An 8221-nucleotide genomic window follows, 5' to 3' on the forward strand; every position below is an offset into this window, starting at 1 on the left:
CTTGGTGAAGGTTTAGCATATACTCATGAGAGTGTGTAGAAATGGGTGATAGGAGAGGGAGGCATGCTATGGTTAGAGAAAGAGGAACTGTCGAGAAAATGGGAAAATGAAATAAATCTCGCGAACTTGCGTTTTATATTAACGCATCAATAGCAGCCATACTCGGTCGAGTACCAGAGTACTCGGCCGAGTAGGCTCTACTCGGTCGAGTATTGAAGATACTCGGCCGAGTAGCCTGTGCTAGGTCGAGTAAGTCATCCTATCAAATATGTGTTGTAAGTCTGGTCCTTTCCCCATTCCTCCCCAAGGTCGGTCTTGGTCAACAGAGTTAGTCAAGAAGGTCCTTAAATACCCTGGGTATTACAAAATTGCTAAACCCTAATTCCTTAATAATGTCGAAAAACAAGCAATTAACAACAAAGGAAATGTAGGGAGTACTTACTTGATGATAAACCCACAAGATTAAGCAAGAAAATCGACACAAATCGCAGCAAAAGACGGATTTTCAATCGAAAACCCGCAAAACCCTAATTCCCAAATTGACCGCAAAGAAGGACGAATTTTAAGGGGGTGAATGAGGGCTTTGGTCGATTTATTAGCAAGGTAAATAATGTGGGTAGTTTATTTGGTATTAGGGACAGAATTATGTAGGAAATGGGAGATTATCGCACAAAATATCGCAAATAAGGAGTTGAATGAAATTAGAATGAAAAATAAAAGTTAAAGAAGTAACTTCCTGCGTGTAATAAGCAAATTCACTCGATTGAGTGATTTGAAATCACTCGATCGAGAACTTTGGCCTCCAATCTGCTCGATCGAATAAAAATCCCCTCGATCGTATTCTTCATTTTTGACATTTCGATCGAGTGCTTAATCCACTCGATCGATCAACTTCCTCAGGCATTCCTCTCGATCGAGTACATAAAGTACTTGATCGAGTTGTTTTCTCGTGCAACTCATCCCAATGCGATATAAATTCCACAAACCTCCATAAAAACACGCAAAAACATATCCCGACAATACCAAATCACAAAATACGCAGTGTATAGTCGATATTCGCTAAGCTAATTAAACTAAAGTCTAACAGTTCTAAAAACGCAATAAAGAAGTTCAATGGGAATTTAAATTTTACAAATTGTTACACGGGGCATTCCCCGCTTATTGCCCCAAACAATCAGTAGCCCACAAGAGGGCTTTTGACTGGAGGAGGTCCCTTCAACATCTCGGACCATCCTCTTTGATATACATGAGTTTGAATTTGAACCAGTGGAAGGAGAATAGTTGACGTCCACGTAAGCACGAACTTTCTTCTTCCCTTTGTCATTCCCATTGACATTAACATTGGCATCTCCATTTTGATTGACTTTAACCGCACTTGGCCGTTGACAACTCCAGTATCCACTCCATCTGTACCTGCAGCAAGGTAAACATAAGAATGTTCCTCCTTTTCGCTCTCTGTCCAAGGCGGGGGCTTACGATAGCGGCACAAAATTCAACATTCTCAGCTGGAATGTCTACATCTGAATCGGTAGAGGATAGGGCATTGCAAGGTTGAACTTTCATGGGAGCCCTACGAGATTTAGACTGATGAAAAATAAATTCTTCATCTCCGACCTGAAATGTACGTGTCTTGCCCCCGACATCAATCACTGCACTAGCAGTGAATAAAAATGGTCTCCCTAAAATAATAGGGGTGTGAGTGTCCTCGGGGATATCAAGAACTACAAAATATACGGGAATAAAGAATCTCGCGATCTTGACAGGTATGTCCACTATAACTCCTAGTGGCCGTGATATACTATGGCCGGCCATCCGAACGGTTATTCTAGTGCAATTAAATTTAGTCAAACCGAGTCTCATAGCGAGAGACAAATTTAAGACGCTCACGTTAGAACCTAGATCGCTCACTCTCACACGGAATTGAGAAGCTACCCGGGTCTGACTCTTTAGGTGGCAACTTATTTTGAATTAAGGCAGTCCCTACTTCAGTTAAAGCTATCGTCTCATGATCATTTATATTCCTCTTACGCGACAAAATTTCTTTCATGAATTTTAAGTAAGAGGGTACTTGAGTGAGCATTTCAGCGTATGGAACAGTAACCTGTAAACTTATCAGAGGCTCGGCAAATTTCTCGAACTGTTGATTAGCTTTGTTGTTCTGTAAGCGCCTTGGAAAGGGCACAGTGATAGGAATTTCAAGCCCTTTATTCCTTTATTCCAATGTCTCAGCGGTTTCAAACTCTTTTTCACTCAATCGAGTCTTTTTACCTCTCGGTCGAGGCTTTTCAAGTAACTTTTCACTCGATCAACCATTAGCAGCTTTTCGATCGAGTTCCTCTATATCCATAGTGTTCGATCGAGGCACAATTCCACTCGATCGAATGATTTCTTCAGAATTTCTACTTGATCGAGTGGTTTCAACCTCTCAATCAGTTCCTCGAATATCCAGTTTAATCGATCGAACACCAATTCTATTCGATCGAGTGTTTTCCTCAACATTTCTACTCGATCGACCACCAGAAATCAGTCGATCAAGTAATTTCTTCGTGCTAGGCATATTTTCAGCATTAGACGCCTGTTCATCATCAATAATAGCACTACTCGGGTCTGATATGTCCTCAACAGTTGACAATTTTTGTCCTTCATAAGAACGAACACTTCGCAGGTTAATCAAATTTTCCGTCTCGTGCGGATTTTTCTCAGATTGAGACGGCAAATGATCCGGTTTCCTCGTGGATTGGCTTGAGGCCAACTGAGCAACTTGAGTTTCAAGTGACTTGATTGAAGTTTCCTTCTGTTGGTCACTCATTTTCAATTGCTTCGTCAATGATTGAATCATTGTCTTTAACTCAGATAACTCACTTACCCCACTAGAAGACGAAGCTTCTTGATGCGGTGGAGGAAAAGAAGGAGGCTTTTGGAAGCCTTGTTGAGCATTATGAGGAGGGACATAGGCTTGATGCTGCTGCAGTGGAAGAGTAGGATTGAGAACATTCTGACTTGTCCACCTCAAATTGGGATGGACTGCCCCTTGGTTATTGTAATAAGAACCTCCTCCTTGCCTTTATTGCTGAAAGGCAAGGACTTGTTCCTTTTTTGTCAGACAGTCAACATCAGTGTGACCGTCATTGCTCCCACATCTCTCACAAGTGACAGTTTCCTGTCTAGTCAACAAATGAACCGTCTGGTGATCACCAGCTTGCTGCAACCCCAATCTATCAAAACGAGTATTCATGGCTTCCAGTTAAGCCACAACAGCATTATCGACCGAATGCACGATCCGAATACCGTCCCTCGGGTTCGCATACTGAGGAGAATAGGTCGCCATCTCCTCAATAATGCCCCATCCCTTATCATCATCAATATTCTTTTGGAATCTCCCATTGGATGAGGCGTCAAGTATAGCACGGGGGTCATCGTACAACCCGTTGTAGAATTGGTTGCATAAAAACCACTGGTCAAATCCATGGTGAGGAAGAGACCTCACCAACTTCTTGAATCTATACCAAGCCTCATTGAAATTTTCATCAAGTGCCTGTTTGAAACTCGTGATCTTTCCTCTTAGCTGATTAGTACGTTGTGGAGGAAAGTACCTTTTATAAAAGCCAAGAATAAGGGTTTCCCTGTTGGTAATATCAGTTGCAGTGCGATCAAAATCAGTGAGCTAATCCCTGGCTCCATTATTCAATGAAAAAGGAAATAACACTTCCTTTATCTTGTCTTGAGTCACTCCCTTAGTGGTGGGAATGGTAGAGCAGTAGTCAGTAAAGACCTCCATATGCTTTCGCGGATTTTCACCCGCCACACCTCGATAAAGATTTCTTTCTACCAAATTTATATAAGACGGACGTGATACCGTCGTATAGTACCAAAGATAAATTTATATTTCCAAACTACTACTATAGCCAGTGGCAGTCAGGGTCGAACCACAGAGAGGCGATGCAATTATTAGTTGTCTGATTTTTGTCTTAAAGTAACAAATGAGTGGGGGTTTTTTTTGAGGGATCTATAGCTAAAGGCAACAAAGCTAAGACAAATAAACGAGCTAATAAAAGAAGTAAATGAAATCGAATATTAATAGGGTACTAAGATGATCGGTTCACTATAGTTTCGGCGGCATTACACTAGATAGGTCTTAAACACTCACGAGAGATGGGAAAAATAAGAAGTCCTCTCGTTCCATTCTTAACAGGTAGCATCTTTCGATCTCGCTACAGGTCCCTAATATCACTAATGCTAACTTTCGTCCTGAAAAGTGATTTTAAAGTCCAAATTAACTTATCTATCGATCTTATTAATTTAGTCGTCTTAATTAGGTAGTCATACTTAAATCAACAATTAAAGCATTCGAATTCATACTTAAATTATTTAAATGAACAATTAAAATAAAACGATAATTGGCTTTGGGAATTCTAACCTAACAATTCTATACTACGAACGAATTAAACAGCGAGTATTAAACGAAGAAACAGAAAATACCGTAGAGAGAATTGGAGAGGAAAGATCAAAACCGAATGCAAAAAGTAAACTTTATTGACGAAAAATAATCTAAACTAATGACTATCTAATTGTATGTTAAGAGCTTGATGATAAAACTGGATGATCCAAACTAAAACCTAAAGCTACGTTATATAAGAATATAACGTGATTCTTATTTCCTAAAACCTAATTACCATGGGCTTCTAACTTCTCGTTCTATTTATTCACGTCAGAATTAACGGTTCAGTCGATCGACCATAAAGCTCAGGCGATCGACTGGAATACGCTGAACAGTAGCTTCTGTAAGTCGTGCTATGGTCGATCAACCATAGGCATCAGTCGATCGACCACTATAGCTGGTAGTCCGCTTCTAAATTCTTCATAAAGTTGTCTTTCAGGCCACGAAATGCGTACCAAGTTCGCTTCCCGAGTAAATACTTCACGTCAAATACAATGCCTAGTACTCGGGGACGGATTCGGCTCGATATCTACTCATTTCCGCAATAATCTGCAATATTACATGAAAATACCAAAGTAGACGAAAACAGGGAAATTGGTAGCTTAAACTACACAAATGAGCTCTGAAATGCGTGTAAAATAGGGTGTAAAACATCATATTTAGGACACGCATCAAACTTCCCAAAACCAAACCCTTGCTTGTCCCCAAGCAAGAACTACGCTCGATCCTAAAACCTAATGGAACGAGTTCAATCTCAGAGCGAAATGCAAACCGTAAAGCCTAATCAATTTAATGCAACAACTAACAATCAATTAAAAGTGTGAATCAGGCAAACGAGTTATGTAGTCATTAAAAACTCACGAACCACAATCAGAGACTTATCATTATGGACTCTCACGGGTCGCCCGAATCACTCATAAGCACAGGTGAATAATGTATAAGATAGAAAGAAGTAAATGTAATGACTCTCACCTAACTACGACCTATAAGAACATGCCTGCAATTTAATATGAAAATAGTCTCTACAACCATACATATGCATTCCAACCAAACAAATGACCATGACACATGCCGAGGTAAATTTGGATATGTGAGGCTATGGGTAAGAAGAGGCAAAACAATTATGGGAATGTGGAGGCATAGGTGATGAAGCTAGTACCTAAACAAAACATACGATAACATCCACTTCCTTACTCAAGATTTTCGATAAAACCTGTGCTAATTATCAAGCACTAAACTCACAATCTCCAATAGATGTAACTCCCCAAATGATATAAATACAACATGGGAGTGTAAATCACCAACTCATAACAATTGTAGCATGTGATTTTCGAATTTTCTTTTTGTGCTGCAGTACTCAGTCGATCGACCACTTGGTTCAGTCGATCGACTGACCTCTTTTTTTTCGAACTCTTTTTCTTTCTTTCTATTTTCTGTTTTTATTTTTTTTTCTTTTCAATTCTTTTTCCTCCTTCATTCTTTCATCCAACATCATCTCATAAGAGCATATGCAACCAAAAATAATAAGAACATTCCCAAAGACTAATACTACTAGCTTGACAAAGGCAGGCTGAATATAGGATGTAGTAAAAGGGACAAAAGGCTATTTTTGGCAGTGTGGAGCTTATGGGCAAAATGAATAAAGGATACCTCTTCCATATGTGTCAACTAACCACGAACCCGAATGCATATAGGTATTAATCAGATTAAGTTCATATTTATGCAAATTTATGTAACATGTCTCATAAGGAGTACTACTCAAAATCCTAGACAAACTGGTCATAAATGACACCAGTTATAGGCTCTAAACCTCAGAAATATAAGTAGTTTGCCAAAAATCTAAGTCAAGTCTCAAGTCCAGCAAGTAAATTAACGAAAACTCGTAGACTATGCATATGTGATTCTACTAATAACATGTCAATTTAGCACGGTTCAGGCATAAAACAGCTGAAAATGCAATGTCATCTTTGAAATACTACCGTTCCGACTCGACCTATATGCTAAAATAAACGTGAAGTTTTTATTGAATTTTTGAAATTTTTCAATTTTTTTGAATTTTCTGTATATATGGAGAAATTAAATAACAATGCAAACAGAATAATTAAACGTGAATGCAAAAACATATGAATGCTACGCAAAACCCTTCAACAAACCAAATCACACAATGTCCCCATTGTGCAAAATCATATAATGAAATAAAAGGGAAACGGGAAATTGCGTGAAAATTAACTAAATAAGACATGAAAAGGACTCGGAAACTCACTAGACTTTAAGCGCAGCAAAAGGAAACCTCCCCAAACCAGCGTGAGCTAGGAGGTTTCAGTAGCAAGCAGTGCTACCATAAGTACCTGAAAAGACAGAATATACCGCGCATTATACGAGAAAACAAAATTGAAGCGGAAATTACGTGCAAAGAATTTAAAATTGGAGAATGAACAACTCAGCATCGGGCTTTGGTCGATCAACCAATATAGCTAGTCGGTCGACCATGGGAATTGAAACAGTAGCTTTTGTGCTGAATAAGGCAGTCGATCGACCACTATGGGCAGTCGATCGACTGTCATACCTGGCGTAACAGTGTTGTTCTTCGACATAACTCAATAAATTGAGTTAATGTGGTCTTTATACCTGCAATTGCACATAATAACGCGCCCAAAAATTGCGCAGCCAGAAATTATAGTCTATAGTCTTTAAAAACCAAGCACACGACTAAGAGTTTTTATTTCTAAACAACTATAAATTTTTATTCAAAACAAAAACAAAACACATCCGGGTTGCCTCCCGGCTAGCGCTGGTTTCAGACAGGTCCCGCTCGACCTCTTTTCCTTCAGCCAATTACTCTAATTGAGCCCAATCAAAGCAGCTCAAAGCTCGCAACAACCTGTCAAATAGTTGTGCATGTGCTACACAAAACTGTAAGTAGCACCATAAGATAGTAATAACATAGGAAATTAAAATGTAAAATCATTTAAGTCTGACAAATTTCCTAACACAGCTCCCAAAATTGTCCACAAAGCTATTCTGCCCTCCAGCTAAGGGCGGAATATAAAAGCTCAAGTTAACCACAGGTGGAGAATTAACGAACACAGGTGCATTCGACTCAATAACAACGCGAGTAGGATTAAAGTACTCTGACGGGTATGAAATGTGAGATGGAGGAGTCTGGTCAACTAAGGGAGAAGGTGGATAATCCTCCCAAATGCATGGGATAGTAAAGTCAAATGGGTCAATGGGGTCTCCTAAAATAGGCTCATCATCGATATCATCAAAAGTATCCCATTTAACCTCTAGACTATCACTCTCCTCATCACTAGACTCGTCAAGATGGAGGTTCTCAAAGAGAGCCTCCAAATCGTACTCACTAACATTGCAAGAATCATAAAGAGGTTCTAGATTATCCTCATAAAAAGGGTTGTCAACCATGCTAATGGTCTCCTCTACGTCTCCGTCGGTATTTCCTAGATTGCTTTCTAAGGTCTCGCCCACCCCCTCATCTGAGTCAACATGAAGAGAGAAAGTAGGTTTAAGAGATTCTGTAGCAAACCAATTTAAGAATTCTAATACCTCAATTACGGGGATTCCTTCAAAATCCCACTTACCTATAGACTCGAGGTATGCTCGCGTAAGGTCATTCATATGCCGGAAAATAATGCAGCATATTTGGAGATCAGAAAAGGCATCTCGTCTGGGCTCAATAAACTACCAAAGTATGGCTAAATAAGCACCAAAGATTTCGTTCTCTTCCTGCGGAAAACTCAGAAGGAATGACATGAGAACGGTCTC

General features: G+C 39.5%; 1 non-coding gene across 1 annotated transcript; it reads left to right on the forward strand.

Annotated features, from left to right (window-relative positions):
• The first annotated feature begins 3461 nt into the window (after nucleotides 1–3461).
• On the forward strand, nucleotides 3462–3567 carry LOC141635843 (small nucleolar RNA R71). Its single transcript, XR_012540501.1, has one exon. It is a non-coding gene; the product is annotated as a small nucleolar RNA R71 (small nucleolar RNA).
• Nucleotides 3568–8221: the final 4654 nt, after the last annotated feature.

This window comes from Silene latifolia, chromosome Y (genome assembly GCF_048544455.1).
Source record: "Silene latifolia isolate original U9 population chromosome Y, ASM4854445v1, whole genome shotgun sequence".
Classification (NCBI taxonomy): Eukaryota; Viridiplantae; Streptophyta; class Magnoliopsida; order Caryophyllales; family Caryophyllaceae; genus Silene; species Silene latifolia.